This window comes from Microcaecilia unicolor, chromosome 4 (genome assembly GCF_901765095.1).
Source record: "Microcaecilia unicolor chromosome 4, aMicUni1.1, whole genome shotgun sequence".
Lineage (NCBI taxonomy): Eukaryota > Metazoa > Chordata > Amphibia > Gymnophiona > Siphonopidae > Microcaecilia > Microcaecilia unicolor.
The window spans coordinates 265,627,668-265,653,361 of NC_044034.1; the positions used below are offsets into that span (position 1 = coordinate 265,627,668).

At 40.0% G+C, this 25,694-nt stretch overlaps 1 protein-coding gene across 3 annotated transcripts in view; it reads right to left on the bottom strand.

Annotated features, from left to right (window-relative positions):
- Positions 1-25,694, bottom strand: part of TFDP1 (transcription factor Dp-1) — a 172,703-nt gene that overhangs the window by 26,343 nt on the left and 120,666 nt on the right. The gene's annotated exons all lie outside the window — the stretch shown is intronic.

Here is a 25,694-nt window from a genome sequence, read left to right on the forward strand (position 1 = left end):
GCCATGATATTCTAGAGTATCTGTGGAGGCTCATTTTCAAAGGACATAGACTTACAAAGTTACGTAGGTTACATGGAGGCGTATTTTCAAAACACTTAGACTTAAAGTTTTCCACAGTAACCTAGGGAACTTTGTAAATAAGAGCCCGATGATCAAAACTCCGGCACTACAAGGAACAGCGCCTTAAACTAACTCCCTCATGATCGAAGCTAATAGTATGCATGCTATTAGCTTCCATCATGAGGGAGCAAAGTGAGTGGATGGTACATGTGTTAAGCACAACTTTTAAATGCATGCCCAGGATGCGGGCTGTCAGTGTCAGTTGCATGCAAATATACAAAACATCCTGGTGGCCCAGTGGGACCCCTGTCATCACCCCCCTCCCGCAACAGGGGGCCCGATTTCACTCCCCCAAAGGCATTACCTGGTGGGCTAGTGGTGGAGGGGTCCTCCAAACCCAACCCCCTCCCCAGTACCTTGAAGTTTAGAGAAGGAACTAGCACTCCATTCTCCTCAGTGGGCACCACATCACAATGGTACTGCTCTGCCTGGTGCATATTGGGATGCATGGGGTGGGGTTTAACTTCCAAATAAGGGAGAAATTCCCTTATATGGAATTTAAGCCCCACCCTGTACACCCAGGATGCACTGGGCAGGGCACCACCAATTTGCAAAGTACTAGGGGGTTAGGAGGACCCCTCTATCAGTAGCCCACCAGGGAAAGCATTCAGGGGGGGGGGGGGAATAGGTCAGGCTGGGCCTCCTGTCGCAGGTCACACTGGAACCACAGCGGCAGCCTTGGGAGTGGGGGTTGTTTTTTTGCATTTGCATGCTGGGGGCATTACCGAAGGGGGGCGTCCGAGGGTCCACTGACAGCCCGGGCTGCCTTGCCATAGCAGGTGAGGCTCTCAACTTAACCCTAACACCAGTTCTGAGATGGCGTAGGTTTAAGGCGGTAGGAGCTCAGGAGCATCAGAGCACAGTTCTCTGACCACGAAGGGGGGGGGGGGGGGTATCAATGAGCTCATTTAAATGAGATCTGCAGTATTCCCTGGCACGCTCAATGTTTCCTGCGCTAGAGCCTTCTAATCATTCTACACAGGTAAATGTGAGCACCCAAATTTACATTTGATCATCCCCCTTTAAGTGCTTTGAAAATGAGCCCTTATGTAACTTTGAAAGTCTGTGTGCTTTGAAAATGATCAACCCCCTGAAGGTCCAAAATTCTTTTTGCAATCTATTTACATTCCCTTAGTTTTGGAATATCCAAAAATAGGGACATTGAGAATGGCACAACATATACTTCCACCCAGTGGTTCAAATAACCTAAACAGGCTTGCATATAGTAGCCAATACCTTTACTTTGATTCAAGTGATAGATAACTAATGTAACATATACAAATAGGGATGGCCTGTCCCATTTGTTTGCCATGTTTATAATTTTTGCTGCAATATTTTTGAATGATTTGTAATCTGATCTGCTTCTTTGTCCATCCAATGTACTCTAAATTAGGAAAGCCCAGACTTGAGATAACTGCATGATTAATCAAACTTCTGTCCAAGATTAAGTGGAATGAAAATCACACAGAAAGAACGGAACAGCACCCCTACAGAAATTTATAATAAAGACCCAACTTTGTGTAGCACACTGGTAAACCATACCAATTAAAATGCAATCAGTAATAATCAAGCAAATCTTATTACATTTACAAAGTAGCTTTGCCCCCACCAAGGCAACGCATAACATCACAGGTATTAAACTGCAGATTAAGTTATTACTGAACTACATAGTATTTGATGGCAGATAAAGACCTGTACGGTGAATCCAGTCTGCCCAACTAGATTACAATTCCATCTTTTCTCAGCTGGGCGGGACTTAACACACAGCATTTCACTTCTATTCTATGGACTAGCATTTCATTACAGTTGATTTTAATTTTAGGTGCAGATATATATGGAATTTAGCTGCCGAGGAAATCACATCAACAATTCCATAATATTTTAAAAAATTTTTATTGATAGAATAAATTAAGCCCATATACACACCTTGTTATTTATTTAGGACCAGTAGTATATGCTCAACTACTTTCAAATATAAATTGATACATTTTCCAGTTCGTCTATAGTTTAATATATTTTCTCAAGCCCCTTTAACCATACAGCTCTCAGACTATCATAGATCTTTTAGCACCATCCCTGGATTTATAAGCATTACAAAGTTCCCTCCTGCACCACCTTCCAATTTTTAAATGGTTTCTGTATCTTCAGAAAAAGTCCTCTCTATTTTGTCATAATGCTGTAGTTTAAACATCAAATATATCCAGATTATTAAGCGCCTTCTCCATCAATGGCACCTCACTCTGCTTCCAGTAAGCAGCCACAGTCACTGTTGCAATTAAAGCAATTTGCGCTTCCAGCAATTAAAGCAGTTTCTGAGAATCCACTCACCATTAAGCAGAAAATATTTTGTTTGTTTTCCAATGCACATTTCCAAGATCTTTTCAATCCGTTGTACTATTTTATCCTTAAAAATGTGAGCCTTGGGGCAAATCCACCAAATATGCTGAAAGGTACCATGCTGCACACATTCCTGCTAGCAGATTGGTATATGTAGCATCAATCTGTTTTTAAGTATTAGGGCATATAATACCATTGCTACAAAATTTTATAACTATTTTCCACCAGATTGCTTGCTATGGAAACTAGAAGAAAGCAGAGTGACAAACTATACCAGAAACTCCTTAGTGTTCAATCCATTTTTCCTGATAGCATCTATCAGAATCATAATGCCCAATTAACACTCCATGGAGTAGATATATACCTCTTACCATTTCCCAGTCTGATCTCTTTCTCTAGGTCTACTTCCTCTTTATTAAGGTCCCCCATCAGTGCTGTAGGAAATCTAACTTATAAATACTGAAGTCTCTAGAATCTATACTATATTTATCAAATCTTCAAAACTTACAACAATTGAGTCGGAGTCCACAAGCTCACCTAGAATTTGCAGTCCCTTTTTAGCCAATACTTTATATGTGTTTTGAATCCTTCTCAGAAAATTAAGGCACAAAATTCTCTATGTAACTTCCACCGATGCTTATACAGGCCATTGGATTCCTGTATATAGCTCTTATTCAACCGAAATATTTTCCTTCTACACCCAATGTATTAGTTTAAAATAATTTAATATACTGCTCTATTTGCGAACAAGTCAAAGTGGTTTACAATCACTAAAAATTAAGAATGAAAAGAACACTAATAATAAGTAAAGCAATTCATCCCAAGAACAAAACCAACACTCAAACTACTACCCTCTACAGTTCATCTACAGCCTCCCCCCCCCCCCCCCAAAAAAAAAAAAAAGACTAACTCTGGTTTAAATAATTGGTAAAACCTTTCTTCACAAATATACAATAGCAGCTGGTTCCACAAATATGGGGATTGGAAGTCTTAAAATGCCTTACCCTGTGACCTTAATACTCGAAGAGGGTCATATAACTACAACAACGCCGCCAAATATCCTGGCTTTCCAGAAAACAGCACCTGATGTACCATGTCAACACTTTATACATAAATCAAAATTCCACTGAGCCAATCAGTGGTGTTTGGAGGTAGCTCGCGAGATATGTTCATTAGTTTTTTAAATAATTTTGGGAGTAGGAGTCCTCCTCCTCTCCTGTGGCTCGGACATCTTCTTCCCCCACTGCAGCATCTCTCTGCTCTTGCTCTCTTTGCCCTCCCCCTGCACCTCCTTGCTTGCCTCATCTTTTGTCACGATAATTTCTTTTTAAGCAGTGCTAGCACACGTCAGCAGGAACAGCCTGTTTCAGCCTATCTCAGGGGCCTTCCTTTAGCCCTTGGGGGCGGGACAGGCTGAAAGCCTCTTGGATTGGCTGAAGCAGCCTGCTTTTGCTGATGTGTGCCAGCACTGCTTAAAAAAACATTAATCGTAGCAGAAAAGGCAAGGAGGCGTGAGAGGAGGACAAAGAGGGAAAGAGCAGAGAGGTGCTGCTTCGCGGGGAGGGGAAAGTCAGCCAAGTACCGCATTGGGGGGGGGGGGGGGGGGTGGAGAGAAGCACTGCATCAAGAAATGATAAGTAGTAGTAGTAAGAAGGTGAGGGAGGGAGAGGTGCTGCTTGGGGGGCAATTAGGGAAACAGACTGCATGGGGGGGGCAAGGAGAGAGAGAGAGAGGCGTTAAATGGGGAGTAAAGAGAGGTACTGTAATAGGGGCAAGGTAAGAGGTGCTGCATTCAGGGGGTGGGCAACAAAGGAGACAGGTACTGTATGGAGGGGAAAGGAAACAGAGGTGCTGCATTCTGGGGGAGGTTAGCAACAAGGGACAGAGGTACTGCATGGGGGAGGGCAAGGAGGGACAGAAGTGCTGCATCAGGAGGGGCACAAAGAGGAAGAGGTGCTGGACAGGAGGTTAGGTAGTGAAGAAAGATTCAGTGAGGGGAATGAGGAAGAAAAGGGGGCACAGAGAGAAAGAGGTGCTGGACTTAGGGAGGGGAATGGATGGACAACAAAGGTGCCAGGATCTGCAGGTAAAGAAGGAAGAGGGAGAAGTGCTGACCCGACAAAAGGGAGACAGAACAGAAGCGAAAGAAGAGACAGGAACACTTGCTGGACCCCTGGGGAGGTCATGGAGGCGGTGGGCATAGGGACACAGAAGAATTATGTTGGACAGGGCAAGAACAGGAACACAGATGGAAGATGCTCAACATGGCGGGAAGACGGGGTGATGCTGGGTCATATAGATACGGAAATCAAAAACAGCGAAGATGACGCAAAAAAAGAAAAAAAGAAAAAATTATCCAAAAACAAAAAAGGAACAGTGGAAAATAAAAAATAAGTAAAAAATACAAAATACACAATAGAAAGAAAGAACTATAAAAAACAAAACTATAGGCGAAATAGAAAAAATGAAAAAAAAAGGGGGACGACACAAAAATAATGAAAAAACTAAATGAATTTATTGAGGTGATATGACTCGACACAGCTGTGTTTCGGCTCAACTGGCCTGCATCAGGAGTCTAAATAAAACAAATAAAATTTAAAACATATCAATTTTGAACAACATCAGTATATAATAAAAAATTAATCAATATACAATAAAAGACAAAAATCAAATGAGCTGCAACCACTGGTCCATTGCATTTTTTAAGTACAATTTTAGGAAGGAAACCAACAGAAGACAATTAAAAGAACAGGAAAAAATGCATGTTTTAAATAAACTAATCATATAATTAAAATTACTCATCATTGAATTTATATTTATCAATAAATCTTGTATTGTTACTAGTGAATAACAAATATATCTTTAAAAAAACTTATTACATAAACTAAAATAAATATAAGAATTATTGTCTGCTTTTATCCACATAATATACAATATAAAACAGAATCAACACAACTTCTAATTTTATCAAGGTCCTAATCGTTATATATATATAGTTTTTATACTAATCATTGATCGTTTAAATAATAAGATCCTTATAAGACTTAGAATGCTGTACAAGGTCATAGTATTCAGTCCATATTTCGGAATAGAGATAATTTTAATTTTAAAGTTACCTGTTACACCATGTATGTATTTTCTGGTAATATCAGTATTTCCTTGAAGAGTATTCAATTAAACGCACCCTTATTCAAAATCACTCTACCTTTAAAAAGGCTGTATGCATGATCTGACAAAAATCTATATGAAAAGGGAAGGAAATATTCAAGCCGTAAAGGTGGGTATTATCGATCTTACTGTAAAACTTATAACTCCTTATTATGAATTGTATATCGCGTATCGATTGTGTACTGTCTTATACAATATTTTGTTTATATATATAAAAGAATATTTTGTGACTAAAATACTGCTAGAATGCATCACTTACGTGATGTGTGGAACAGGAAAAACAAAAGTAAATTAATGTGCATATAAAGAAAGATCTTATAAACACCACTTGTCACGTTATTAAATTAAATGTATCCCTTAAAAATCTATGACAGAAACATGATTACGGATTCTATTGAGTATTCCTATATTTGCCCACATATCGTGTACTGGTCAAATGTTATATGATGCCAGCACACTGGGAACTCCTGCATCTAATTTTAACTACCCGAAAAATTATCCGGTGTCCATAGTGTATACGCATTTCTATGTATCTGCACGGTGTCTATAGTATATACACCTTGTAATTTATTATAACTTCTTACGTTATAGAAGACTCTGGCTAAAAAAATATATGTCTCACTGGAATAGCTGCAAAACAGCTTAACGTTCGCTGGCAATCACCTGACATGACGTTTAGAGCCTCCTTTATAGAAATGTTCAATCTAATGAAAACGTCACTACTCGCGTAATGTCCGCATCTTTCAAAGAGATTTCTCCCGCCAAAAGTAAACTGTAACAGATACACGTCACTTCCTGTGTTTTGGACAACTTAAATGATAATATATTAGCTCAGCCGAACTCACGGATATTAATAAGTGTAAATGATATATTTAAATGAATTCTCCTTCATGTTAAAGATAGTTAAAAGATATATGGGCAGTCTCATTCAAACCTTTTACCTTGATGGGAATGTATAAATATTCTAAACTTATGTGTTATTTCTATTCGATGAGCACTTGCAATATGCATATAGATCTAGTTCTTTAATTAGTAATTAAATGAACGAATTGTGGGTCACAGTTTAGATCGGATAATAGTCTGCAAGCTAATCGCGACACAAATAGCTCCAATTTACTACTGATTACCTGTGTCTATATTACTAGTTTTATAATTAACCTTAGAATAAAGGAACAGTGAATGGCTATTCTTGTGAAACGATAATTACCTTACTGAATCAAATCCAATTAATAAAAAGTGCCTATGTTTTGATCACTCTAGTATAATGGCTTATCAAAAAGAGATGTGTATTGGTCAAACGACTTCTCACAAGTTGATATGTTCATAATAACTAAAGATTAAGCGTCAAAGTTTAAATCATGTTAGAATACTTCATATATCGTCGTTTATAAGACAGCAAAAATATGAAGATTCGATGACAACTGAAAAATGAAATTTACAATGAGGTCTCTATTCTAAATCTTAGTTCAATATACGAAGTAATTTTTCTAAATATATAAAGCTTATAAAAACATTAATAATTTTACACTACAATATAGGGTTATCAATCTAAACACATCTAATACAGATAGTTAATAAAAAATGACTGAACATTAAAACCAGATAGTGAAATACTTATATTATTTTCAAATGTTATATCGTATAATAGCGTGTATATAGTTTTTGTATTCTTTCTGACATAAAAACTTACACATGTTAAGAAAGTAATTAGAATAAATTGAACCAAAGTAATAAGAAATGTATATTAATCATTTTGATATAAAATTTATTTCTCGTGAAAATTAAAGTACCTTATGTTGCATATATGGATACTTCAATAATAATCTGTACGATGTAGTTTTAGACTTACGTTTGGATGTTCAATGTTATAATTCTATATCAGTTAAAATTAGAAATTTTGAACCAAAAGGATGTCTAATGAAATTTATAAAAAAAAAAATTTTTTTTAATTTTTTTTTTTAACTCAACGATCAAAATGTATGACAATGCTCTACAAAAAATGTGATTATATTATCGTATATTCAGCTTGTTGACAATATTACCTATAATCATATTGAATCAGAAGTAAGAACAACACATTAGTTTCTAAACAAAACGTAGGCAAAAAAAAAAAAAAAAAGGGGGGGAAAAAGAGAAAACTTATCTTTGATTTTCATGGACAATATATTTAAATTGCCATATAATAGTTAATGACTTTAAAATAAGTACATATAACTACAACTGAAACGGGAAAGGAAAAACTCCAACTGAAATGGGGAGGGAAAAAAACTAGCAATATATGGGGATGTGAATGATCACACAAAGGGAATTAAATCTAGTTCCATGTTAAGACCTTGTGGTGAAACGGTATTCAATGTATAGATGAAACGTTGTTCTTCTCTCAGTAAAATGTTGTCTATGTTACCACCTCTCCATTTCTTTTGGATATGTTTAATTATAAAGAATTTTAAATCATCTATTGTATGTTCTGCTTCGTGCCAGTGGTTAACTAACGGAGCTGTCACAATATTCCTACTTATGCAGGACCTATGTTCTATGATCCTTGTTTTAATCATTCTTTTTGTTTTGCCTACATACAGACGTTCACACGGGCACTTAATTACATATATTACATGAGTGGTGGTACAGTTTGAGGAATGTTTCAACGAAAAAATCTTTTTGGTGACTGGATGTATGAAGTTTTGTAAAGTAATACAATGTTTACACACTGTACATTTCCCACAGGGGTAGTGTCCAAAAAATACTGTTTCACCTAAAATTTCTTCTGGAAGTGTTGAGGGCACTAAATGTTCCTTTAAATTCTTATTTCTTGTGTATGCAATGATGGGACGAGACTCTTGAAAACATGTATGGGTTTCTAAAATATGCCAATTCTTATGGATAACTTTCTTAATCTGATTTGAAATTGTGGAGTATTTTAAAGTACAAATTAGTTCCGGTTTATTCTTCTCTTTCTTTTGAATGAGTAATTGATCTCTCTCTTGTATCCTTGCTTTATTTCTACATTGTTCTACTACTTTAATGGGATACCCTCTTTGAATAAATCGCTGGGACATCTCTCGTGCATGGAATTCAAAATCTTCTAGGGTCGTACATAATCTTCTCAATCTTAAGAATTGAGAATAAGGAAGATTCGTTTTGAGACTTCGATTGTGAAAGCTCTGAAAATGTAAATAAGTATTGCGATCTGTTGGTTTCTTAAAGACTTGTGTGATTAATCTGTAAGGAGTTTTAATAATCTGAATATCTAAATATGAAATTTGGCACCTATCATATTGTATCTTAAACTGTAAATTCATATCTAGACCATTAAGCCAATTAAAAAACTCTAGTAGTCTATTTTCATCACCTTCCCATAAAATCAAGATATCGTCTATGTAACGCTTGTAAAATATTACTTCAGATGTATATGGATGATTAACTAAAAAATTTTTTTCAAAGTCTGCTACATATAGATTTGCAACATCTGGTGCCATAGGAGACCCCATAGCTGTGCCACGTATTTGTTGGTAGATATTTTTTTGAAACTCAAAATAATTCTTAGTTAAGGCATATGTCGCAAAGGCCATGATTAGAAAATTGGGTATTCTTCGTAGAGTAGTTCTGTTTTGTAATGTTTTTTCTATAATTGCTAAACTTTCTAATTGAGGTATATTGGTGTACAAGGAATCTATATCAAGAGTCACCAGTATAACATTCGTTAAATCTCTGTCGAAATCTTCTAGCATGTTTAAAATGTGTGTAGAATCTCTCACATATGATGATATCAAAGGTACGTATGGACGCAAAAAGAAATCTACGAACTGTGATAGGGGTTCTAAAATAGATCCATTCCCTGAAACTATTGGCCGTCCTGGTGGATCTGACGTAGATTTATGGATCTTAGGTAAGATATAAAATGTAGGTATGACTGGAGCTGGAACTAAAAGAAAGTCTTTTTCTTTACTTGTAAGGTATCCTGCATCACATGCTAAGTAGGTAATTTCTTCAATTTCTTTCTGTAATTGATTTGTAGGATCTTCCTCTAATGGAATGTAGTAATTCTTGTCAGTGATCTGTCTATTTACCTCCTGTACGTATTTGAATCTATCCATAACTACTATGCCTCCTCCTTTGTCCGCCGGTTTAATGACAATTTGTGTATTTCTAGACAAGTCTTGAAGAGCGGAATGTTCGTCTTGTGTCAAATTATAAAAACTTTTTTGATGATGAGTTTTCTCAATATTTTCTCTCTCTTTCAAAGTGCATTGGTAAAATGTGCTGATAATGGGATCAGGTGGTCCGGGAGGGAACCATCTTGTATTCCGTTTAAGAATGGAAGTGTCTGATGTCACTGGAGCATCTCTGAAAAAAATGTGTAATTTGTAGTTTCCTAAAAAATCTAAAAAGATCTATTCTAGTTTGAATAGATCATATTTTGAAGTGGGTACAAAAGAGAGACCTTTATGTAAAACATGTAGATGTGACTCTGACAATTGAAACTGAGATAAATTAAAGATAGGGATTTCTTCTTCGCATCTACTATTGCAATTATTTAAGTCCATTTGTTGTTGTTGTATGGTCTTCGCGTTCTTCCTCGGCTTCTTCCTTTGCCTCTGTTGTACATACGGATGCAGAGAGATGATGCAAAGAGAAGATGGACATAGGAACTGCCAAATGGACAAGACGACTCTGACAAAACAGTTAAGAGGAAAGCAGAAACTAGAGACTGAGACCAGCACAATAAGAAAAATGAAATGACCAGACAACAAAGGTACAAAAAAAGAATTTTATATTCAATTTATTGATTAGAAATGTCAGTTTTTGGAATGTGCATCTGCCAGAACTGGTTTTAGACATGGCTGTGGCCGCACAAGAAACTCACTCACTGGCCTTCAATCTCCAGAAGGTGGTAAATCTCCAGCTTTGAGATGGGCCACCCTTGGCATCTCTGAACTCCTTTACCTTTGCTGGCAGGGATACCGAGCCCCACTAGCCGAATATATGGACTGGCGCTGCTTGTTTCTGGTTCTGACAGCATGCCAGGACTTCTTGTGCAAGTATGTGTGAATTCCTGGCATGTTGCTGAGAGACAGAAACAAGCAGCAGGGAGTAGCTTGGCTGGTGGAGATCGGCATCCCTGCCAGCAAAGGTTTGCCTAGCAAGCCCGTATTGGGGAGAAGTGAACACACTCCCCCCCTCCCCCCCCCAAGTCTACCTTGGGGCCTCTCCAAATTGCAGGGCTGACTATGCCTGGAGAGAGAGCCTATTGTTCAAAAATTCTCACCACACCACTGGACCCAATGATACTTGATATAAAGAGAAGTGTGTGGAATGTACATAATTTTTAGAAATAAAATTCATTGTACCACATATCATCAGTAAAACTGGTCTTTTTATTAGGCTGCGTAAGATTTCTTGTTGTAACAAGGAGGGAAGACTGGGAGAGAGGTCTCACTGAGGTTTTACAATCCAAATGCTTACATTTATACCCTCAACCACAGATGAAGTTACTGATCCATCTACATAGAATTCCACAGCATCAGCAAGACATCTTTTTAGAATGCTGAAGTTAATCCAAGCAAATATGCTAAAAGCCTAAAGTATAATGGAATAGTACTATGGGAAAAGTCCGTTACATAGCATTTCTCGACTAGATTTAATAACAGACTAACATTTATAACCTGCCCTCTTTAGTTAAACACAAAGTATGCTTTACTTTTTGAAAAGAAGACATCACAAATACTGGTCAGTTTCAGACCTTCTTTAACCTCTCTCATCTAAAGGCCTTTCTTTGCCAATATAGATAAAGAGGACTGCAGTAACAATGACTTCTATTTGTAGATTCTGGCCTTCTTCTAGTCAGTAGAATCTTTTAAGCTAGCCTTTGTCAATATCTCACTTTAAGACAAATGTTAACTCTAATGTTCCCAGTTCCACAATTCCCCAACTCTTGTCCTAGCGATCTCTATAAAGACTGCTATGGACAAACCAAGGTGGCTGAACTCTGAAATGCCTTATTTAGTTCTGGTAGCACCATATTACTTAACTGGGATAAACATTTGAAGTACTTTGACTTTAGCCTTGCATTTACGCAAGAAGAACAGTGGCATACAACACAAAGAATAATAATTCCAATCATGACCACCAGTATTTGAACCATCTTCCTCCTTCTAATCACTATCTTTTTTTCTCTGAAGTTCTAGACATCTGCAGAGCCAACTTTACATTTGTTAACAGTCATACGTTGCCTACTTATTCAAACATTTAATCCTTATCCTTATATAACTTGTTTTTTCTTACACAAATAGGGAAAATCATTTAAGATTCCATCCTTAAGATTACCGCTCCATAGGTAATTAATAAATAAACCCTTCACTTGAGACTCTTATTCTTAGGTTCTCCTAAGAAAGGCTTAGACCAGTGCAGGCTGGGTTTTCTTTGGGCATCTTCGGGCCTTTCCCACATGTAGAGGTGTTGAGCATTTGGGTGACCATCCTTAATCAGTCATGCCTTCAAGTTCAGCATCCATTCCCAAATCCAGAAACCTCCACACCTGGATAAGGAAAGTGGTTGGGCTTTACTCCTGAGATAACATCTGTTGAATTAGCTATGGCCCCATCTCACAACAGGTGATACCTTCTTTTTCTTCACCACGTTTGTGTCAGATCTCATATCAGCTGAACAGCAAGGAGAGTATTTCTTTGAGTAAAAAATATGGATGGATATATATAGTTCTCTAAAATTATATCCACTTAAAACATTTGCTTCAACTGACCTGTCTATATTAAATTTCACAAGCTCAGTTATAATTCTAGGAAAAATTCTTAGCTTCAAGAAAAACAAACAAATTATAAAGCTATACTGTTCGGTCTCTTTAAAAAAAAAAAAAAAAACCTTTGTAGCAGTTGTGGGCAGGCAATCCGATGGCAGACGAGTGTTGCAGCAGCCATTCTGTTTCCTCTAGTAGCTGAAGAAGAGAAAGCCCTGATGCTGTACAACATATTAGGCCTTCTTTGCAAGGTTGCAGTGGAGATTTGCACCGAGACACCTTTCATGCAGCTTATTCTTCTATGTGAGGGAGGTTGTCCTTCCTCTGGAAAGATTGTGAATGGAAGGCTTCAACAAATGTTAAATAAAGGTTCTATAAACCTGAAATATGGCTCAAAACAGTGGATCAATGAAACATGTCATCATTGCTTGCAATGTGGGTTTCATATTTGTTTAAGACCACAGGTCAGCCAATGCATAACTTCTAGCAAGTTTTATTATCCTCTTTTCCTATCATTGACAATTGTACCAACCCAATTCCTTAACAAAAATTCCATAAGCTCAGTGTTTCCCCCCAGATCTTTATGCTTTACACAGTTCTATTTCATAATAAAGCGAAGATAAATACCTGTAGCAGATATTCTCCGAGGACAGCAGGCTGATTGTTCTCACATGTGGGTCGACGTCTGCGTCGGCCTGGGAATTGTACAGCATTTTGCAAGCAAAATTTAAAAAAAAGTTTTGCCAGAGTCTTCTGGCGCGCGTGCAGCGCACACTACGCATGCACGGACTGATTTCCCACCCGTCACGCGAGCGTGCCTCTCAGTTAAATCAAAAAGCATAACAAACTAGTAACAACTCCAAAGTGGAGGTGGGCCGGTTGGTGAGAACAATCAGCCTGCTGTCCTTGGAGAATACTTGCTACAGGTATGTAACTTCTCTTTCTCCAAGAACAAGCAGGCTGCTTGTTCTCACATGTGGGGGTATCCCTAGCAACCAGGCTCACTCAAATCAATGAACATTGGTCAATTGGACCTCACAACAAATAAAATAACATAGATTGACCTGAAACCATAAACCACTAGCAGAGTGCAGCCTGGAACAGAACAAAAATGGGTCTAGGGGGGTGGAGTTGGATTCTAAACCACGAGCAGATTCTGTAGCACCGACTGTCCAAACTGACTGTTGCGTCGGGAATCCTGCTGGAAGCAGTAGTGAAATGTGAATGTGTGGACTGATGACCATGTTGCAAATCTCCTTAATGGAGGTTGACTTTAAGTGAGCCACTGACGCAGCCATGGCTCTAACATTGTGACCCGTGACATGGCCCTCCAGAGTCAGCCCAGCTTGGGCGTAAGTGAAGGAAATGCAATCTGCTAGCCAGTTTGAAATTGTGCGTTGTCGTATGGCAACTCCCTCCTGTTGGGATAAAAAGGAACAAACAACTGGGCGGACTGTCTGAAGGGCTTTGTCCGCTCCATGTAAAAGGCCAATGCTCTCTTGCAGTCCAATGTGTGCAAACTGCTTTCGCCAGGGCGGGTATGAGGACAGGGAAAGAATGTTGGCAAGACAATTGGTTAAGATGGAACTCAGACACCACCTTTGTTAGGAACTTAAGGTGCATGCGGAGGACTACTCTGATGTGATGAAATTTGATATAAGGTGCATGCACTACCAAGGCCTGAAGCTCACTGACCCTACAAGCTGAAGTAACAGCCACCAAGAAAACGAACTTCCAGGTCAAGTACTTCAGATGGCAGGAATTCAGTGGCTCAAAAGGAGCTTCCATCAGCTGGGAGAGAACGACATTGAGATCCCATGACAGTGGTGGAGGTTTGACTGGGGGCTTCAACAAAATCAAACGTCTAATGAAGCGAACATCAAAAGGCTGTCCAGAGATAGGCTTACCCTCTACAAGGCGATGATAAGCACTAATCGCACTAAGATGAACCCTTACTGAGTTGGATTTCATGCCAGACTCTGATAAGTGTAGAAGGTATTCAAGCAGGGTCCGTGTAGGACAAGAAAGGATCTAGGGCCTTGCTGTCACACCAGACGGCAAACCTCCTCCATTTGAAAAAGTAACACTTCTTCGTGGAATCTTTCCTGGCAGCAAGCAAGACTCGGGAGACACCCTCTGAAAGACCCAAGGAGGCGAATTCTAAGCTCTCAACATCCAGGCTGTGAGAGCCAAGACTGGAGGTTGGGATGTAGAAGCGACCCCTTGATTTGAGTGATGAGGGTTGGAAAACAGTCCAATCTCCACGGTTCTTCAGAGGACAACTCCAGAAGAACAGGGAACCAGATCTGACACAGCCTGAAGGGTGTAATCAGGATCATGATCCCACAGTCTTGCTTGAGTTTCAGCAAGTCTTCCCTACTAGAGGTATGGGAGGATACGCATACAGAAGGCCTGTCCCCCAATGTAGGAGAAAGGCATCTGATGCAACTCTGTCGAGGGCCTGAAGCCTGGAACAGGACTGAGGGACCTTGTGATTGATCTGAGTGGCAAAAAGATCTACCGAGGGGGTGCCTCACGCTTGGAAGATCTTGCGGACTACGTCCGTGTTCAGTGACCACTCATGAGGGATTGCATAATCCTGCTCAACCTGTCAGCCAGACTGCTGTTTACGCCTGCCAGATAAGTGGCTTGGAGAAACATGCCGTGATGAAAAGCCCAAAGCCACATCTGGACGGCTTCCTGACACAGAGGGTGAAATTCGGTGCCCTCCTGCTTGTTGGTGTAATACATGGCAACCTGATTGTCTGTCTGAATCAATATAATTTGGTTGGACAGCCGGTCTTTTAAAGTCTTTAGAGCGTTTCAGATCGCTCGCAATTCCAGGAGATTGATATGAAGACCTTTTTCCTGAAAGGACCAGGCTCCTTGAGTGTGAAGCCCATCTACATGAGCTCCCCAACCAAGGAGGGATGCATCCGTCATCAGCACTTTTCGTGGCTGAGGAACTTGGAATGGTCGCCCCATGGTCAAATTGAATCGAATCGTCCACCACTGAAGAGAACTCTGAAAGTTGATGGACAGTTGGATTACATCTTCTAGATCCCCCATAGCTTGAAACCACTGGGAAGATAGGGTCCATTGAGTTGATCTCATATATAGACGTGCCATGGGTGTGACATGAACTGTGGAGGCCATGTGCCCCAGAAGTCTCAACATCTGCCGAGCCATGACCTGCTGAGACGCTCGAACCATGGGGACAGAAGGTTGTCCACCCTTATCTTGGGAAGATAAGCTTGAGCTGTCTTGAGTGTTCAACAGGGCTCCAATGAATTCCAATTTTTGGACTGGGATGAGATGGGACTTCACATAATTTATGACAAACCTCAGTAGCTCTAGCACCCGAATAGTCATTCGCATGGACTCCAGAGCACCCTCCTTCGAGGTGCTCTTCACCAGCCAATCGGAGAGATAAGGAAACACATGCACTCCCAGTCTTCTTTGAAGGGGTAAACAAACATGTGGACAAAAGTGAGCCGGTTGATATTGTGTATCTAGATTTTCAGAAGGCATTTGATAAGGTCCCTCATGAAAGACTACAGAGGAAATTAGAGGGACATGGGATCGGAGGTAGTGTCTTACTGTGGATTAAAAACTGGTTGAAAGATAGGAAACAGAGAGTAGGATTAAAAGGTCAATATTCGCAATGGAGAAGGGTAGTTAGCGGGGTCCCCCAGGGATCAGTGCTGGGACCTCTGCTTTTTAACATATTCATAAATGACCTAGAGATGGGGGTAACTGTTGAGGTAATCAAATTTGCCGATGACACAAAGTTATTCAAAGTAGTCAAATCGCGGGAAGATTGTGAAAAACTACAAGAGGACCTTACGAGACTGGGAGACTGGGCGTCTAAATGGCAGATGACATTTAATGTGAAGAAGTGCAAAGTGATGCATGTGGGAAAGAGGAACCCAAACTATAAATATGTCATGCAAGGTTCAGCGTTGGGAGTCATGGACCGAGAATGGGATCTAGGTGTCATCGTTGATGATACGTTGAAAACTTCTGCTCAATGTGCTGCTGTGACTAGGAAAGCAAATAGAATGTTGGGTATCATTAGGAAAGGGGTTGAAAACAAAAATGAGGATATTATTCTGCTGTTGTATCACTCCATGATGCGACCGCACCTCGAGTATTGTGTTCAAATCTGGTCGCCGCACCTCAAAAAAGACATAGCGGAATTGGAAAAGGTGCAGGGATGGGTGACAAAGATGATACAGGGGATGGGACAACTTCCCTATCAGGATAGGCTGAAGAGGCTGGGGCTCTTCAGCCTGGAGAAAAGGTGGCTGAGGGGAGATATGATAGAGGTCTATAAGATAATGAGTGGAATGGAACGGGCCAATTTGGAGCGTCTGTTTACGCTTTCCAAAAATACTAGGACAAGGGGGCATGTGATGAAGCTGCAGTGTGGTAAATTAAAACGAATCGGAGGAAATGTTTCTTCACTCAACGCGTAGTTAAACTCTGGAATTCGCTGCCCGAAAAGGTGGTTAAGGAGGTTAACTTAGCAGACTTTAAAAAAGGGTTAGACGGCTTCCTGGAGGAAAAAGCCATATAATGTTATTGAATGGATGAGGGAATAATGCAGTATTTCTAGGATGGGCGGGACAAATTGCTTGTTCTTTTGGCCGCTGTCTGTGACAGGGTGCTGGGCTTGATGAACCCTTGGTCTGTCCCAGCATGGCGATGCTTATGTACTTATGTACAGCTAGGCATTTGGTAAATACTCTGGGCAGAGATGCCAGGCCAAAAGGCAGTACACGGTACTGAAAGTGTTCTATTCCCAGCCGAAATCGAAGATACTTTCTGTGATCTGGAAGTATCGAGATGTGTGTGTAAGCATCCTTTAAGTTCAGAGAGCATAGACAAATCGTTTTCCTGAATCATGGGAAGAAGGGTGCCTAGGGAACCATCCTGAACTTTTCTCTGACAAGAAATTTGTTCAGGGCCCTTAGATCTAGGATGGAACCCATCCCCCTGTTTTCTTTTGCACAAGGAAGTACCTGGAATAGAATCCCAGCCCTTCTCACCCTGGTGGAACGGGTTCGACCGCTTGGGCCTGTAGAATGGCGGAAAGTTCCTCTGCAAGTACCTGCTTGTGCTGGAAGCTGTAGGACTGAGCTCCCGGTGGGCAATTTGGAGGCTTGGATTCCAGATTGAGTGTGTATCCTAACCGGACAATTTGAAGAACCCACCGGTTGGAGGTTATAAGAGGCCACCTTTGGTGAAAAAACATTAACCTCCCCCCAACCGGCAAGTCGTCCGGTATGGACACGTTTACTGAGGCTACACTGAACTGGAGCCAGTCAAAAGCCCGTCTCTTGCTTTTGCTGGGGAGCTGCAGTGGCCTTAGGTGCACACTTGACAAGAAGAGGGCACTGGGACTAAGCCTGGGCAGGCTGCCGAGAAGCAAGAGTGTACCTACACCTAGTATAGGAATAGGGAGCACTCCTCTTCCCTCCAAAAAACCTCCTAGATGAGGAGGTAGTAGCAGAAGATGCCCGGCGGGAGAGAGAATCCATAGCATCATTGTGCTTCTTGAGCTGGTCAACCAGATCCTCTACTTTCTCACCAAAAAGGTTATCCCCTCTGCAAGGAACATCCGCCAGTGCTGGGTGTCTTCGATGACATGGAAGGAAAAACAGCTTTGGAGAAATCAAAAGACGTGATTGTACCTGTTAAAAGAAAAAGGGGCAGAAAAGAAGGGAACAACCCAAGCGCGTCTTTAAAGGAAACTTTAAAAGGGGACAAAAAAAATAAAGGAAACTACGGGTACCTTTTTTTTTTTTTAAAAACAGTAAATTGTTAAAAGAAAATAAGAAAAATAAGGCAAAAAAGCCACGAAACAGACGAAGACTCTTCCCGGGCCTGAGAGGAGTGCAGAAAAAAACTCTACCATACCTCAACACGGAGAAAAGAAAACAAAGGCACGCTCGAGCGACAGGCGGGAAATCAGTCCGCGCATGCATGGTGCGCACTGCACACACGCCAGAAGACTCTGGTGAAACTTTTTTTTTATATTTTGCTTGCAAAATGCTGTCCGATTCCCGGGCCAACGTGGACGTCAACCCACATATGAGAACAAGCAGCCTGCTTGTCCTCAGAGAATATTAAATTCACATAAACATCCCCATTCAGATACTTCCATATATATTCACTTTACACATCTTCTACTGAACCTGCAATTTCCTTTAATTCAATACATGCTATTATAGTACTGGTCACCTTCTGCTTACATACATCCTATTCCTGCCATGTGACTGTTCACAATGTTGTCATTTTACTGATATATAGTTTACACAATTTGCACAACTTGGTAGCTAATAAATTTACATTTTCTCATTTCCTCAAACAACTAACTTTCAACATTAACAGATTTTGGCATTCTTCAACATAAAATTTCCCAGGTATGGCTGGGAGATTTCTTCCTTAGCCTTCATAGCTTTACTCCATACAATTCAAAACAATACTTTAAACCTTTAGCATTGTGGTTTTCTAGGTAAACAGCTGTACAGAGGATCTGTCACAAGCATGCCTCTGCTTAAAAAAAATCATTAGATAGGCACACTTCATTTATGAAACTATAAAAGCAAGCAGCAGAAGAGAGGGTGCAAAAGTACACAAGTCCAATAAGCAACGCAGAAAAGCACAAAAGGGCCTGCAATGTGGGAAAACGCAAAACTTTAATGGAAGGAGACCCGACATGGGCCATGTTTCGGAGCTCAAAGCGGCTGCCTCAGGGGTCTAAAAGCACACAAATACAACTATAAATAAATATTCATAAAACAATGACAGCAAACAAATGTATATATGCATGTGTGTGCTCTTCCTCATATGTAAATAAAGAGCAACACATAAAACAAATTAAACCATACATACATATATAATGGTAATGTCATGGTAAAAACATACATAATTAAAAAGTAAATTCTTCAATGTTCATAAAAAAAATTTTTGTATGATATAAAAGTGCAACTTTCATACATGAACTTCCAATATATTTAAGTTTTAGGAAGGACCTTTAAATGGATATATAATGTTGCATAATATAAAATATAGCTGAAGAGAACCATCTGCATATCTTACCTAGAGTGAAGTCTTGAGTACCAATGAGCGTGCAAACCGCGTTATGGCAAACTGGAGAGATAAAAAATTTGTGTGTATAAAAAGGAATCCATAGGACGTTATTTGTCCATATAATGGAACATAATATGTTCAACGTTCACGTCAGATCCTCTTGAATGTGACTAACAACTATGCTGTGTAGTCCTACATCACAAAGCAAATTGTATTAATGCCGATATCTGATAACTATAGTGAAAACTTTATCGGTAAAAAATCTAAACAAAATTGGTGCCACGTTTGCAGTGCCAGAAGATATTGTGTTATCAAATTCACTGTGTTTGTAGCTGGCGTTTGTGGTTCTCAGATTCAAAAAAAGTCTTCTGTCATAAAACTCAGCATTAAAGCTTGCGTCTCATATGGTCACCGATAATGAAAAAAATCATAAATTTGTGCAGCATTAACAGAAACGAAGAGGCGGTATGTTGCTCATCAAACCTGTTGTCTAAAAAAATTCACAGAGTTAGATTTCTATATATTAAACGGAGCAATCTTCCGCAGCCAACACAAATGCTTAAACGCATATCAGCTGGTAAAGTTATGCTGCCAAATGAGCTGCAAAACATTAAAAATGTGTAACGAGGAAAACAGAATTCAATTATTAGTTTAAACTGAGAAAATATGATACATGCCAAGATAGAAAAACATAGCTTACCTCACTCTACAATTTGATGCACTAACTTAAGCAAGTAGCAGCCGATTCTGTGAACTGCCAGAAAAAACGCGGGAACCGCTCAGAGTGAGGTTTTTAAAGGTGAGCGTACGTCTTGGTTGGTGACATCAGCATGTAATTAAAGAGATACCGTCTCGCCAACATGAATACACTGGATGTACTACATATACAAAAAATTACAAAAATGGCTCTAAAAATGTAAAAATAAGAAGTAAAAACGAAAAAAATATTTAAAAAAAAGACATGCAGATTTCAGCTCTACATATATACCAAGGGTTGGTTGGTGACATCAGCATGTTATTAAAGCGATACCATCTCGCCAACAAGAATACACTGGATGTTCTACGTAGCGTGCTACATATACAAAAAATTACTTGAGAATGGATCTAAAAATGTAAAAATAAAAAGTAAAGATGAAAAACATAAAAAAAAGACATGCAGATTTCAGCTCTACATATATACCAAGGGTCTATAAAAATCCCCACAGTCAAGCATCCAGTTCTAGATTCTGTATGACCTATTTAAAGAAACTGTTTTTGTATATATGTAAATATGTCTTAATCATTGGATCAGTATCCCAATTCTACTTATGTTGTTCAATGAATAATTAAGGAACTGTAGGAGCACTGTAGTTCCTACTGTAAAATAAATAGTTGAAGTTACTATAGGAATACTGTAAAATCAATTCCTGAATTCAGACCTGCAGGTGAGATAGTGTTTAATTCAAATATCAGTCTTTGCTCACATTTAAGCAGGGCATCATCAAGGTTCCCCTCTCCAAGATAACCTGACTATTTTTAGTACCATAAATTTAAGATCTGAGAAATCATGTGAAAGGTCAATACAGTGTTGAAACAACGGAGCTGTTGTGTTCCATCTTCTTACATTGCTTCTATGTTCAATCATTCTGACTAACTTTCCTAAGGGTTTTTCCTACATAAATCAGATTACATGGACAAATGATGATATAGACTACTCCTGTGGTATTGCAATCTGAAGTATGTCTGAGTGGGTAAGCCTTGTGTGTGCGTGGATGAATGGAAGTGGTAGTGGATAGTGAAGACGAGCAAACAGAGCAAGATTCACAGGGTCGATGACCCAATGTTGGGATTTCTACAGGTCCTTCTATGGGCAAAGCAGAGGGGGCTATCATTTATTTAATGTTTCTGCCAAGAGTTTGGGCTATCATCAATCGTTTATCTTTAAAGCAACGATGCCCATCTAATACGTGCCAATGCCTTCTCATTATTTTCTGAATATCTCCTGAAAAGGTGAGAGAATCTCAAACTGCACCCAATGTCTGGTTTTGGTCTCTGTATACGTTTGGTCAGTAAAGCCTCTCTCTCAGCTGACCTTGCCTTCATAATCCCTTTGGTGATGCATTGTGTGGGGTAGCCTCTGCTCAAAACTCTTTGAGCCATGGGTATCATTTCTCTGTTAAATTCTGTGCAGTCACTGCATAGTTTTCTAAGACGAAGGAACTGTGAATAAGGTAGATTCTGTTTGAGGTTCATGTTATGGAAGCTTTCGAAGTGGAGAAAGTGGTTCTTATCTGTAGGTTTCCTATAGATAGTAGTGGTGAAACCGTATGTATCCTTCTGGATAAGAATGTCCAAAAAGAGAATCCTAGTGTGATCATAATGCATGGTGAATCGTAAATTGCTGTCCAATGTGTTCAGCCAGTTGTGAAACTTATGCAATCTGTCAGTATTACCCTTCCAAAGGACCAAGATATCGCCTATATATCTCTTCCAAAATCTTAGTTCTTCAAAAGGATGTGATTCCAGATACAAATATTCAAAATATGCTACATATAAAATGGCAATGTCGGGGGTCATGGTTGCCCCCATAGCTGTTTCCTTAATTTGTTTATAGAACTTATTTTGAAAACAAAAATAGTTCTCTTTAAGAGCTATCGTAGCAAGCTGTAAAATGAAAGTGGTGGGTATCCTTGTATTGTCCGTCCTGTCATTCAAAACATCATGTATGATTGTGAGAGCCTGATCCTGAGGGATGTTAATGCAGAGTGCTTCCAAATCAAAAGTCACCAAAATAATGTCTGTGAGATCACCATCAAACTCTTCTAATAAGTTGATAATATGAGAGGAGTCACGAACATAGGACTTGGCTTGAGGAATGAAAGGTCTGAGGAAGGAGTCAACAAAAATTGAGAGGGGTTCGAGAACTGACCCAATGGCTGAGACAATTGGTCATCCAGGGGGATCATGAAGGGATTTATGGATCTTGGGTAACACAGACTGTAGGTGTAACCAGATGATTCGAGATTTAAAAAAACCCTTTCTTTAGGTGTTAAAAAACCAGATTCGAAACCAAAATTCACCCAAAAAGCAATCTCTTTTATGATGTCATCTGTGGGATCCTTATCTAGAACAGTATAGAATTGTTCATCAGATAGTTGTCGATGTACTTCTCTAGTGTAGTCCAATGTGTTGAGAATCACAATCCCACCCCTTTGTCTGCCTGCTTTATCACAATATCTTTGTTTATTCTCAGACTTTTAAGGGCTAAATTTTCTTCTTTGGAAAGGTTGAAGTAAATCCTTTTCCTCTTGTCCTCCAATGTCATTATGTCCTTCAGGACATATTGGTGAAATGCGTAAATCAGAGGGTCCGTTGGGCCAAGGGGAGCCCATTTCGATTTCTGTCTAACCATGCTGTTGGTGCCCTGATGATACTTGATCCTTAAAAAATGTGTGATTTTAAGTTTCTTTTCAAATCTTGATAAATCAATTCTCGTTTGTAATGGATCATAGTGACTTGTGGGCAAAAACTTCAAACCTTTTTGTAGTACCGAAATCTCATGTGTTGATTGGATAAATTGATCACTGGGATGTCGGGTTCCTGTATGTTGACTGATGAAAATTCCTGCTCGCTCAACCTCTCCCTCGGAATTCCATCCTGTAATAAGGACGCTTCTCTACTTCTGTCCTCCTCATTTGGAGTCTCATTCCTATATTCAGTCTCCTTGTCCTGTTGCCCCAAATTTGGCCAAAAAATTGGAAGGCCCATTGTTTCTTGGTATAATGGTAGAATTATTAATAGGCGTGGAGCAAGGTGAAATAAATAGTTCATCAGAGTCATTTTGTGTTCTTTTGCGAGTTCTCTCAGGAGCAGCTCTAGATGTGTGTTCCTGAATGTGGTGATTAGTTTTGTTAGTGATGTTGATGTTCTTATGGCTAACTCTACGTTTGTTTTGTATGCGAGTCTTCGGATTCGCCCAAGGATAAATGCTCCCTTTTTGGTAATCATATTCGTCACGTTTATAATCCCATAGCACATTCAATGAAAAGTACACATCAAAAACAAATCATATGTTAGAGTTTTACAGCTCTCATAAACCAAATAGCTTCACATCCAGTCAATTAATTAGAAACAACGGTGATTTTTAAGTGCAGCCTGTGTCCCTAAAACTTATTTTGTTTTTTTTTTACCTCAGTATGCATAGCTGGATTTATCTGCAAAGCACTGGGACAAAAGTTATAGAATTTTGCCTCCAGGTAAATTCTATGTGGCAGAGAAGTATTTAGGGACAATTTAGAAAATATGATAGCACTAGTAAAAATGGCCCGTTTCTGGCGCCGATGAAACGGGCGCTAGTGGGCACGGGACTCCCTTCCCCTCCCCTTACGGTACCTGTTCGGTCGGGGCAGGAAAGAAAGAGCCCCCTCTTTCCTGCCCATAGTGGTGGTGGTAGCTTGCATCGTGTGGGAGTCTGGCTCTCGGCGTTTCAAAATGGCCACCGAGAGTTGAAGTCTCGCGAGGCAGCTTGAACTCTCGGCGGCCATTTTCAAACGCCGAGAGCCGGACTCCCACACGATGCAGCAAGGAAGCCACCCGACGGAACAGGTACCTGTAGACCACCAGGGAGACACGCGTAAGGGGAGGGGAGGTGACAGGGGGGTAGAGAGGTTGGTGAGGTTAAGAGTGTGCTACCGTGGGCGGGGCGGTAAGTTGTAAGGGGCGGGACGGTAAGTTGTAAGGGGCGGGGCTATGTGGCGAAAGGGGCCGGGTTCATGTGCACGTCGGCGGCGGCTGGGATTTGTTGGAAGGGGAGGAGTAGGGAAACCCCCGTGCGTTAATTTGTTTTCGTGTTCCACCCTCGACGTCATCACGTGTGACGCGAGGGCGGGGCATGAAGATGTTGTGGCTTCACCACCACGAAACCACGAACCGGTGTGTGAGTGACTTCAGTGTCCTCAGAACGTTGAGGCTGCATTTTATTATAGTAGATTATTCTTCATTCTTGCTCTTTGCTGTAACAATCTGCTTAAAGTTCTAAACATTTAGACACAGCACAGACTAATCAGGAAGATATACAGGCTGTCATCTCTGCTAAGGAATTTTTATGATTTCCTTATCTGTCCCTAACACAAGCAAGAACCTTACTGACCAGCTTTTCTCAACTATTTTCTCTTAAGTCTAGCAGACGGATACAAGGAGTAAAACTTATGTCAAAAGTTTTTACTACTTGTTGAACTATATAAAAGAATGACCTCATCACTAGAGAGCCCTTTTACAACTCCCCAGGAAGAGGGGTTGTGTCCTTAACTGGTCTTCACAAATACCACTGTTTAGAGAACAGACAAGCAGCACATAATTCCTCTGCAATTTTTTGACAAATTTAGAATTGCAATCATGTATGTGAGAATTTATGGATCGATTAAATCAATAATTTTAGGCATCATCCCCACTTTAACTCTGATGTCTCGCACCAACATAGGGAGGTAACGCTAAGGAAAGCAGGGCATCTGGAAACAGTATCTCGCCAGAATGAGGTTGCATCCAGCAAAGGGCATCCAGCCGGTCTCCAAAAGTCAATTTCCAATTACAGTGGCTCCTCTTGGGGGCTTAGGAGATTTTCTGGAGGGGCGACAATGGAAATGACATCACAAAAGAATGGGGAATGCAGAGTACTGAGTTCACTAAGACAGCAGACTTAGCTGCTTAAACAGCATAAGGAATTTCTTCATATTTTTATGAAGAGAGTAGTGGATGCTTGGAATGCCCTCCCGTGGGAGGTGGTGGAAATGAAAACGGTAACGGAATTCAAACATGCGTGGGATAAACATAAAGGAATCCTGTTCAGAAGGAATGGATCCTCAGGAGCTTAGCCGCGATTGGGTGGCAGAGCCGGTGGTGGGAGGTGTGGATAGTGCTGAGCAGACTTACACGGTCTGTGCCAGAGCCAGTGGTGGGAGGCGGGACTGGTGGTTGGGAGGCAGGGATAGTGCTGGGCAGACTTATATGGTCTGTGCCCTGAAGAGGACAGGTACAAAGTAGGGTATACACAAAAAGTAGCACATATGAGTTTATCTTGTTGGGCAGACTGGATGGACCGTGCAGGTTTTTTTTTCTGCCATCATCTACTATGTTACACTTGCTAATAATGCACATATGCATTAAATCTTTGCAATGGTGTTATTCTCAAAAATCAGTTTGTGTACACTCCATAAAATTCACCCTATTCTCTTACTTGTCAAAT